This window comes from Macrobrachium rosenbergii, chromosome 12, assembly GCF_040412425.1.
Source record: "Macrobrachium rosenbergii isolate ZJJX-2024 chromosome 12, ASM4041242v1, whole genome shotgun sequence".
Lineage (NCBI taxonomy): Eukaryota > Metazoa > Arthropoda > Malacostraca > Decapoda > Palaemonidae > Macrobrachium > Macrobrachium rosenbergii.
In genome coordinates this window covers 26,971,384-26,983,977 of record NC_089752.1, presented here as the reverse complement: position 1 = coordinate 26,983,977, position 12,594 = coordinate 26,971,384, and the positions used below count along the sequence as shown (strand labels likewise).

General features: G+C 36.3%; 1 long non-coding RNA gene across 1 annotated transcript in view; it reads right to left on the bottom strand.

Moving 5' to 3' along the window:
• Nucleotides 1-1,359: 1,359 nt before the first annotated feature.
• Nucleotides 1,360-12,594, bottom strand: part of LOC136844458 (uncharacterized) — a 38,132-nt gene continuing 26,897 nt past the window's right edge. Inside the window, exon 3 of the long non-coding RNA XR_010854886.1 lies at nucleotides 1,360-3,874. This is a non-coding gene — a long non-coding RNA (uncharacterized lncRNA). The remainder of the gene's footprint in view (nucleotides 3,875-12,594) is intronic.

Sequence of the window (12,594 nt, the reverse complement as noted above, 5' to 3'; positions counted from 1 at the left end):
ATGGCACGTCTAAGAATGCACATTAATTCAGAAGGCAATTGCTACTATACATACACACACACACACACACACACACACTATACCAGTCTAAGCTTTCTATAATCTACAAGCAACTTTCTCGCTTTACTTTAGTAGTTCTAAAGCCAAACGACTAATTGCGCGTTTTACGACAATGACATCTTCATTTGCCAAGGATATATTTTTGGACTGAACGGATCCATTCGCTGTCTGTGTCCATTAGAAAATATATATGAATAAAGTGTGGTAGGATGAAAAAGCGAAGTGTCATATTTCATAGTATATAACAGACGAAAGCAAAAATCTTTAAAAACTAAAAACCTAAATATTCAAGAAAATATGTGAATGAACCCATAAAATGCCATAACCGTTCCGAAAATTTCAATTAAAAAAAATCAACGCACTGCAGAGGCAGCAGTCGAGAAGTAGCTATGATAATAGTCTCTGGTTTTAACCTGGAATGTTGCTATCCTGTGGCTCGCGTTTCTTGGAATTTCAGTCCCACCGAACCTTTCATAGATCTACGCACTTGGGAATGACTTGGAGGGCAGGCCTCTCTCTCTCTCTCTCTCTCTCTCTCTCTCTCTCTCTCTCTCTCTCTCTCTCCTTGAGCGGATTAGCCAAATAAAACTCCAACGCATTAACGTATAAAGAATTTATATATATTACCATCACGCTGAACGGCAATATATAAAAAATATAATCGACTCAGTACCAAGACACCTGTTATTAAAAACGTTAACATAAACTGCGACATCCAAGATATCTCAAGCTCTGGGCTCTGGGAGTCTTGAGCAAACTTATATTATTTCACTGACTGAATGACTGCTTGTTAATGTTTTATAGCATGGCAATTTCTCTATTTTGGGACGGTCCTATGCAGTGCGAGATCGTCATTCCCCTCAAAAGAATGCCGGGCTGTGATGATCTTAGGACGTAACAAGGAGAAAGTAACACGGATTACCATCTTGTGGGAAAAATATAATTTAGGAGTTGTCCTGGGGCATTTCGGCTCTCCTTTGATATCTTAGTGACACCCTCTCTCTCTCTCTCTCTCTCTCTCTCTCTCACTTTCTTTTTCTCGGTGTGAAAACGGTTGATTTAAAAACAGAGAAAACACATTAAAATGTTATATAATTTTCAATACCATTTTATTGGTTTGGATAAAAGAATCAATGTCGTATAACTGGATAATTTATATGATAACTTTATCAAAATTAAGTTCCTCAGGGTCGCAACGTGAGGATCCAAATTTTAAGTCTTTATTATAATAATAATAATAATAATAATAATAATAATAATAATAATAATAATAATAATAATAATAATAATAGTGGTGTGTCTGAAAACGGAGACAAATCCACAGTTATTTAACTGTACAAATATTTTCAAAGTAAATCTCTACAGAGATCTTTCGCAAGTTCTCTGTACAGATTTATTTTTATAATAATAATAATAAAAATAATAATAATAATAATAATAATAATAATAATAATAATAATAATAATAATAATAATAATAATAATAATAATAATAATAATAATAATAATTTGATGTCCATCCCCTTTCCCAACAAATAAATTTGAACGAATCTCGTCACTCTATGAGTCAACCAAGTCAGAAACCAAGTTTGACCAAACTCGAGGTTCTCAATAACCACAAAATGCAGATAATTAACCGCCATCTCGACCTTTCGGCCCATAAACAACGCTTTACTTGGTGAATGCAGAACCTTGTCGCGGGTTCAAAGACAGGTCACGCTGACCACACTTATTCTAGTGAGGATTGAGAAGCGCAAAAGGAAATAGCAAAAGTAGGACAAGAAAAAGGGAAAAAATGCAACTAGGTCGAAGAGCATCCATTTTCATACCGCAGTAGTGTGACACAAATTGTCTGTTAAAAAGTGAACTGATCTGTTACAAATGTAGGCTATACACAAGCAGGGTAAAAACTAATCCAAAGGCACACAAGGAAAATGTATAAAAGTAAATAAGTAGAAACATTCTAATACTGAAAAGTTATTGTCCTCCAGCATACTTCAAAGAAATCTAGAACCCTTGGAATGACGAAAAGGATAAAATCTCAGACTTCACAAAATTACCAAAATAGCCTGAAGTTTTGTAGAATATGTTCACTGGATTTTATGATAAGGGAAAATCAGTAGTTGAGAAGTTATGAAAATCTCAAACGATATTCACAAAATAAATTAGATGGATGACGCCAAGTGAAAAAATCCAGTAAGGATCATTCACCACAGATACCACCGAGAAGAGAATCCGTCATCTCAATTTGGTATACACATAACATCATATAAGTTTTTATATCATGAACTAAAGATGTTCAACTAATTTTGGAATACGAGTATTGTATGTGACAGGATTAAACGTTAATTTTCCCCGCAGTTTTAAAACTATCCCCCTTTGGAAATTTTAAAAAACCAAGCGAAAACCTTGAAGAACCTCAAGCACATCTACATCACAAGTTCCAACGCTCCATTAAAAATCGTCGACATTATTCTTGCATTAAGACGGGGGAAAGTTGAAAAATTCTTCCAGATTAAACTAGAATTAAGTTACTATTATCCACTAAGTCATACAACTATCACTTTAGAAGCAGTGTAAGCAGTTTGCATTTATGTGAAGAATAAGAGAGAGAGAGAGAGAGAGAGAGAGAGAGAGAGAGAGAGAGAGAGAGAGAGAGAGAGAGAGAGAGATTTGATAAGTATTACCATTAACAATGGTCCAGCAGGCATATGTGGCTTGGCTCCATCAAGCATTACTGCTCATGGCGTGCATGCAGTTTGGCCACTCCGCAAGGACTGAATAATAGTCATTGTCACTTCTCCTAACACACTTAAGACCTTTGCGGTGCAGGACTTGACCATACAGTCTTGAAGTTAACTTGGGCTATCCAGCCCCAATTTCGGTGGAACCATCTCTCTCAGCAGCTAGATAAATCAAGACAGCTACAGAAATGGGTCACCCTAGCTTCCACCAGGCAGAGTAGGAACCCTTTTCTATCTACATACAACTTCTACAACAGAACCTTTTCTCTTGAGGCGAGGCATCTATGCTTTGGATTAAAGTTTACCACAAGGCAGTGGATGTATACATTATTATGGGAGGCTTTCGGGCAATACGCCTTGCTCAAAGGCAATCAGGAGGTAGCTACAAGGTAAACTCACTCTCTCCTCTAGCTGAAACTTTACAACTGGATAAAGTTTATCCCTATGTCCAGGAACAGCAAACATCCATAGACAGTTAAAGAGGCAGTTAACTAAGGTAGCTAAAGGAGCTTTCACGAAACAATGCCTATACAAAATATGAGAAAACAGTCAAGAAATGTATAGTACATGTATAAGTCAATAAATAAACAACAGGTGAGAAATGTCAATAAACGCTGGACATGGGAGGATGAGTATAATTTGTTTTTTACTGTATGTCCATGTCCAGATATTTGAAAACCATGGGTTGAAATGAGTTGAAAATTGGAAAGTTCGACTCAGTTTTTTGGTAAGAATTTAATGAGTTTTTTGTTGTTACTGGGCTAATTAAAAGAGATGTTCACTGGTATGACACAATCTTCAGAGATACCGACATTGTCGTCAATACCCGAAAGCTGAGGTTACCAAATTGCCGAAAAGCAATCGGAAGATTTACAGAATTCGAGAACAGGCCTTCTTCAAGTCAGAGGGGAAGAAAAGTGTATAAACAACTATCAATCATAAACTACAGACTATCTACAATTTTTTTAGAGCCTCAGATGATAAACAAATTGACAAGCTATAAAACGGAATAGTCTGCTAACTAGCAGTCAATACATACAGGAGAAACCGCAGAATGCACAAGAGCAGCCACTGCAAAAAGAAAATGACAGAAACAATTAACTACTTTGTGGTAATAAATATATTCATCCTGTATAAGTAAATATTATATTAATACACTCACTCACTCACTCACTCACTCACACACACACACACACACACACACACACACATATATATATATATATATATATATATATATATATATATATATATATATATATATATATATATATATATATATATATATATATATATATGAGCACCAACTAGGATAATATTCTTGCAAAAGACAATTGATAGTTATAAACGTAAATGAACTCCCTGAAACTCGCGTCACATGATGTACATTGCAGAAATGAAAATCCCGATGCTTTATACCCTTAACTGTTGCAGCATCACATGCATTGGTGTGATGTTCTGCCCCACCAAAACTCCTCAATGGAAATAGTTTATATAGCACAGATTTTCCGCAAAGTCAACGGCGACAAAAAATATCATTATCTTAAACGAAACTTGCATGTGACTTGGCTGAGTACATTACTTAACCTAATTTGATAACGATTTTCCCTAAGGTTTATGTCACCATCTAGAGCTGAGTATGATACGCATACATAATATACATCCAGGGTGTGTATTCACACGCACAAAGATGACAAGTATTTAGAACAGTTTAATCAATAAACTTTACCAGAGAAACTGACCGTCTGGCGAGTATTCCGTGCGACGCCTTTAAGGTCGTTTCAATATTAAACGGAAGAAAGAAAAATGAATTACTAGGGGTAATTATATTCAGCAGACTGGTTTCAATTTAGCCAAGAAAAAAGTAGATTTCTTTAGCCTTGAATCATGGAAGAAGAGCTAATTTCTATGCTAATGATGCGCAACCTCACCGCACTTAAACAACCATTACATGCAAAAATCATATTTTCATCACAGTAAGAGCAAGTCTATAGTTCATATGTAAAGCCTGTTGTTCAGTGTTAAAGAAAGGTTTATATAGTAACTAAACGCAGAATCGCTTATCTACAATTATCATCACGTAAACGGCAACATAAATTGCAAAATATGACGAGAATTCGTAATTATAGTTCTAGTGATTTAAATCTATATTTTCCTTTTAAGATGTAATTCTTTACAGCTTTAACAAGCAGCAATAAAGTACTTAGAAACGGCATACCTCAGCCAACGTCAAACCCTACGAGCACATAATGTTATTGACCACAAACGATTTGCTGACGTGATCCAAACGAAATCTGATATGTTGAGAGGAGACAGCCTCCGTTCAGACTTTCTTTGCAGAAGCAATGATCAAATTTGGGGGGGCAAAATCTACGATGACGGCGCTTAGGTTTCGGTTTCTTAAGCTTAGAACGCTAGAAACGAAGCTGAGCAATCCACTCCCAGAGGAATCTGTTAGCTGGGCAGAATCCGGAGGTCCACGCCAAACTTCCCATTCCCTTTCACACCTTGCCACACTTCGAGTGACTTTAAAGCAAATACCTAAGCAAGGTCTACAGAATCCTAAGGGCTTAAGGGCGACTTAAACTACACCAACCAATCAACCTAAAAAGGGTATCCTCTCCATGACGTTAAATTCCAATATCTTCTAAAATATAATTATTTGTCACCAGTCCCGAAGCCCAACCATTGGTACAATTTCCGTAAAATCCACACTTTTTGCATAACTATATTAACTGACGAACGAACTGAGCATAAAACTTAATCAAATTCGTGGCGACAGTAACATTGGTATGTCCAAGTACCATAAACAAAACGAGTTTTCTACAAAACTGAAAAGAAATATTAAACTTGATGTTCTGTTTGCTTAAAAAGCATCACATGAAAGCAGTCAGGCAACTAAAGCTATCTTGCAACCACAAAGCATATAAAAAGAGCCATAAGTACTGAGTTAATTTCTCTTCACCAAGTAAATTGGCCTGAAAAAACAGTAATATTTGTCTAAACTTTTTCGTTTAAGTGCAGTCGGTTTCAGGCACTACGATGCACATCACGGCGAGCTAAGGAGACGTCAGATGAGGCAATTACACAAATAGCGGGTAATATCCGAGTGTTAAGCTAAAGAGAATATTCGGGGAACTCTTCCTAAGAAACCGAAACGAGACAAGCGACAAAAATCACGTTTACCGAATCTCAAAGTAATGTTAATAAAGTACCAGTATTAAGTAACAAAACTGTGCAGGAGTTGCCAAATATCTCCTTAGCTTGCCAAAGTGCGTACCAAAATTCATGAAGCCAACTGTACCATGAGCATTTGTTTATAAAACTAAAAGAAAGTAATTACCGATGGATAAATGCATACATAATTTTCGTAATATACAACGAATACTTGTGTACAAAATGAAGATCAGTAATTCATCATACTCACCGATACTAGGACTCAGCACAATAAATAAATAAATGAATAAGTAAATATTTAATCTATAACAAAACTTAAACATGTCATAGTCACGTCCCGTAACACGAACAACCTGTAGCCGCTGTCCAGCCTTGTCCCCAATATCTCTGACGAAGATACATATGTGCGGTTTAAGAGTACCAATTTGGGGCGTGGACGCCTACAGAGGATGAGTTTCTAGTCACTGATTAATTACCGGCCCCATGCACACTTGGGGTTATTATGCTTTACATTTAGTGAACGGTGATTTTAACGATATGTACGATGTGGCATCCTTAAGAAAATGTATTTATAAAATAGTCGGTAATTGTGTTGCTGATGATGATGTTGATGTTAAAATTACAGGTGCTCAAGTGGCATGATTTCTGCATCACACACACACACACATACATCCACACAAAGCATTATTTACTAAAGGTTATTTACCAATAACTGTCCTTTTTAATGACAAATGCATAAATCAATAACCTAATGAACAAATACAGCATAGTTGACCAACTGTAATCAAGGAATAAGTTAAATTTTCTCTAATTCACATTGCCTCCTAGTCTGAAATGTGAAGAAAATTAACCAAATCAACTCTCAGTGCTGTTCTGTTATGGCGGAGTACTACTTTAGACGTTCAAGTCATAATTGGCACGGCAACATAATTCAGAAGTATGTCGCGTTGTATGGCTTACTCACGAACAGTTTAACACGAATTGCAATCAATTCAAGTCATTCATCTATAATAATTTTGTGAAAAGACCAAGAGATTTATCATTAGTCTAAAGACGCGTAAAAATGGTATTATTCTTTAATTACAAAGACAGTCGCAGCTACACACTGTATGCATAGTACAGTAATACATCAGTGATTATACTTTCATGTTATGTATCGACAACAAAAACGATAACAGCAAACCCTATAAAATAACAATGGTAACAATGTCGACAGCAAGGCCAATACAGCGACATGAAACAATACACTCCACCTGATAATCAGATATCTCAGGAAAATTACTAGCAGATCCTGATGACTGGCTCAGTTTTCCGCAGTGAACAAGAAAAAAAAATCAAAGAATAAAGTTCGATTTCTATGAACCTAAAATAGCCGTACCTCCCTTATAAGGCAATATAAAAAGGGTCAAAACAGTTAGTAAGTCATATAAAGCGTAAAACCAATAGATAAAATGAGCCATTACTTTTTGACAGGACACACATTAACTTCTGTACTGGATGGATACTTCACATAAGCGCTGCTTCTCGACAAACAACCTCACCAGTGTCGGTGACCGCTACTGCTGTGATGCCAGTTCTTTTCAAATAAATCAATCACGTTATCTCCATACTCGCCTTCCTCCAAGGTGATTCCGGACACATTCCAAAGGCAACGCAGGAGGGGTCAGTGTACGGCGGCTATGAAAGCGTCCCTCTTTCAAATCTCGGCTTGTATTCAGCATCGGCGCTCTGAGAACACACAGCCTAAGCACCATTTTTCATCTTCCCAAGAAAACACATATATATATAATATTTTTACAAAAACATGTACCAACATTACAATATAAATACGAAAGTTTATCACATAATTTTTTTTTTACATATTTTGAAATTATCATTTCGTTATATTCCTCACTTCTCACCGACCACTGCCATCTATTTATCAGTATTCTTACAAAGACTTTCATCGTTTCTTAGTCGAAAGCTTCAATAAAGAGGGTACAGTAATCAGCCTAATGACAATGATCTACAGTACAGTCTTGTGAATAAACACTGGGTACTAAGGGAAAAACCAAAACTGCCTGTTGCAAGTGAAATTCTTGCAGTTACGGACGTGGTTCCAAATATCAATGTTTTCTGGATATCTCTAGTAACAGTTAATAAAAATCTTTGCAAAGCAAAAGAGCTGTCCTTCCCTGACACTGCCTCTATGAAAGATCAGTCTAAAAATGTTTATAAAATATATGTGATTTATTTAAGCAGAAATAAGAGAATTACAAGTTTTATTTGATTGTTTTATTTGGCTTAAAAGTAAACTCGAGTATCCTTAAAGTAACAAAACCTGCATATATAATATCATTATACATTTTTCTACCACACACGTCTGCGCCAAAGGAACTCATGAAGCTTAATACCAAAGAGGTAAAATCACGTTTGTAATAACAAATTGCCTGTCAGGTTAAACGTACGCGGAACAACCAAGCGTATTTAGGGATGGCGGCATCTTTTGCCGACAAACAACTCCAGGCTTGGCGAATCTCCTCGTCTGGAATACTCAACCACCATTCCCTAACAACGGGTTACACGACGCTCCCGGGTTTTTCCGTCTGGCCAGCGTGTGCGCCCAACGCCCGGGCAACGTCTCCATCCTTTAACCCTACGCCATGTACGACCCTCAGCCCAACATCCGCTACGCCTCTCCCTCTCCTTCAAATAGCGTATCCTTAACATCCTCTGGATGTTTAAAGAATCTTTCTCAGGAGACACGCCATTCCATACAACTTCTCTCGCTGAAAACTATCCTCGCGATACTAATATTAATACAATTTTATCAACTCATGTCATCTTGACTTCCATACCCCAAGCGTATGGGTATCCCAGAAATAATGTTGAAGTCAGCAGTGATCGCAACATGGGGCTCCTAGAGTCATTAGATAACATCAGTCCGTGACTATTTTAAGAATTACCCGGTGGACACCAAGATTACGTAGGCTACAACCAGGAACTCACTCTCTCTCTCTTTAAATAAATAAATACATACATACACATATATATACTATGCGTATACAGTATATATGTTTATATATATATATATATATATATATATATATACGTATATATATATATATATATATATATATATATATATATATATATATATATACTGGTATGTATGTATATTGTAAACGTTGATATACATAAATAAATATACCTGCATACACGCACATGCGTAATACATAAATAAATATACCTGCATACACGCACATGCGTAAACATAAAGAAAACAGATATGAAATCAGACAATTTATGGCAACAAAGATTTTCTGCGATTTGCCATTATCGATCCAGATATATTTATAGCCTATACGAGGTCCATTTACTCTAAGTCTAGAAGGTAACGATTAGTGTTAATTTCACAGATTGATCAATGCAGAACTCTGAAGACGTCCCTCTCCTCTCATAACACCATTATATATATATATACAGTATATATAATATATATATATATATATATATATATATATATATATATATATATATATATATATATATATATATATATATATATATGGAGATGAAGCCCTTCAAAAGGTTCAGATATGTTCCAGATCTGATGATTTCCTCTGCCGTGGATGCCGTTAAAGTATCTACAATCAAGTAGACGAGGAAGGATTGAAGCTATCATTGTCCTTTGCCAAATCCATCATTGATATCTGATACATTTCATCTCCATCAATAAGTCCCTACTGCATGCCGGAGGTACAAAATAAAACAACACGTCTAAAGGCTTAGATTTTTAGCAAAATTTAATCTGCTAATATATGTAGGTCCAAGATACATAAACTACCGTATTTTTATGTTAATAGTGATATCAGAAAGGAATAAAATGTATATACATAGCTGTGCAGGTCGCCTCTCTTTATCATTATTTCTTCATGAAATGGACAGCCAAGTTTAAGTTACTGACAGAATCCAACAGAAGGAAACAGGAAAAATAATAGAACTTCGATTAAATTTTGCGTAATATTGTAGTAAAATGCGCTTTCTTACAAAAGGAACGGTCGAGTAGTATATTTAAAACCTTAATAACACAAATATGGGCGTCGACTACAAAGAACATCAAAGACTTCTACAGTATCAAAATGGATTTATAAATCCCCTAAAAGTAATAGTTATCTGAAGTTTATATCTTAGAAAGAAAATCTCAAGTAACTGATCATATTCCCAGGTTGGTCAGTGTTGGCTGCAGCACGCGCCTCACTGAAACAGCAACATTTAAGACTGCTGTACCGCCACGTTGCTCTGTAACAAACCCTACATATATTGCATGGTAGCCTATCTTACCACATATATTGCATAGCATCCTATCTTACCAATACGCACATGCAAATAAAAGTTATAGTCTTAATATGCAACGAGTTAAAAAAAATTGCTATGTAAATAGACACTCCCACACGGGATGGCAGAGTATCAGTTTTATAGGTGAAAGTGAAGAAGGTCAAATACCAATGTTTTCATGTGCAGCTTCAAATAAAATTTACATGAATAATAAATATTTGATACATTACTACAGTCAAGTTATGTTATTAAAGTGTGTATCTCTAAGTATTCTGAACTTGTCTTCATTTGATCGCGTATACTGTCTAATCCATCCCTCTCCAACTGCGTGTGAGAAATAAATCTAGTAGAGCCGCGGCCCATGGGGCTGAATGTTTCACTCTCGTGGCCTGACAACCTACCGGTCAACACTACCAGATTTCTTTACGGTAGGTTACCAGGCCACGATAATTGAACCTTCAGACTTGTAAGCGTAGCCTAAAACAAAATGAGTGCAAACATTTATGGGATCATCCTTTTATACTAGGGCTGACAAAACTATTTCAAATTAAGAATTTAATTTGAAGTCTACACCTTGTATTTACTGAAAACGTCAAATTTTGTTGCATAAAATAATCTAATGTGCAAATAAATATAGCAGAATAACACACAATTCAGTTTCAGAAATAGATAATTTGTTTTTCAAATTCGATTATATAACCCGATTCCAGTCTTTATCATTTGGCTTCGTTACAATCATTCAAAAAGAAAAAACAGTCGCTTTACAGCCTTCTGCTACATTTTCTTTATCAGATTTCCTAGTATCAATATAAAACGCACATGAATATATGAATATAGAATTATATGTATATTCCGAGTAAATAAATGCGAGCATAGGAGCTACTGGCACATTAACCGAAACATTTCGGTACTAGTTCATAAAAGGGCCTAAATAAATAAAAGACACTTAGATACATTTTCATAAAAAACTGAACTTTCTTTGATTACTAAACTGCCGCACAAAGAGGGGAATTAAAATTCCCTTTTTTCAAGACGCCTTTCATCCGGCCATACAATACTTCTTACAAGGATAGAATGAAAAAAAAAAAATCTTTGTATTCTAAGGGCATTCCTGCAGGACAGTGTGAGGTACCAAGAGTAATAGCATCTCAGCTTCGTGCAGTCCTGAAATACAATATTCAACTCAGCATTCCTCTGTGGACTCTTCCAGTCTTATTCCTCCACTAACTCGGGGTCTTTCAGACGATGAGAAACCCACTATAAGAAGGTTCAGATGTTAACTGCTCATCTAACGGTGAACACGTGTCTCCTGTCTCAGATAAATACAACCACTATAATTATTCACTGTTTATTTTAAAAGGTACCCTACGCCTTTCATTACAATTTCTACGCCTTTCCCTTCAAGGGGATGGTTCCGGAGGGTGGTACTTTCCAATTGCCAGTTAGCATTCTGGAATGAGGTTGCAACCCCAAATCCACGCCCTTCTCGGCCCCAAGATACGATACTAGAATAGATTAGAATATACAATTCAGGCCAGAGGCCAAGCGCTGGGGCCTTTAAGGTCATTCAGAGCTGAAACGAAAATTGACAGTAAAAAGGTCTGAAAGGGGTAACAGGAGGAAAATCTCGCAGTTGCACTATGAAAGAGAATCTTCGAAAGAGAATATGAACGGAGGTACAGTAAAAGGAATGTAGCGGTTGCGGCTAAAGGCCGAAGGGACGCTAAAAGAACCGTAAGAAATGCTTACAGTGCACCGCATGAGGTGCACTGACGGTACTAACCTTCTAAGCGGAGTCGAAACTATACAGTCTGCTAACAACCAAGCACCTAATCCAATGCTTGCGTCAAGAGAGGAACAATGGGTTTTAAAATGTGGCTACAAGTGAATTCAGCGAATTAAGTACTTTTTAACTTCTTGTAAATTTCCAGTGTTAAATAGTCACACATCAAAGTGATATTTTAACTACATGTATATCGAATGGTTTAGCGTAAACAGATATATAAGCAAAAAAATGATAAAAACAGGTCACAAAAAAAGATGATCTCTGTCTCTTCTTGATCCGCCAAATACATCCAGCGTAGCCTACTCAGCAACTAAAAGTGCTGAGTCCTGCCAACTCTGTCCTTGTACTTTCACTACAATAAAGGGAATATGAGATCTTGTTGGCCCTAAAGGAAGACGAAGATGAGACATGAAAAAGGAAGGAAAGGAAGATCGGGATGAGATCAAGTAACGAAATAATTACCTGGCCTCTTCTCTACCAAACGTAGTCTAAAACATACGCACATACACAA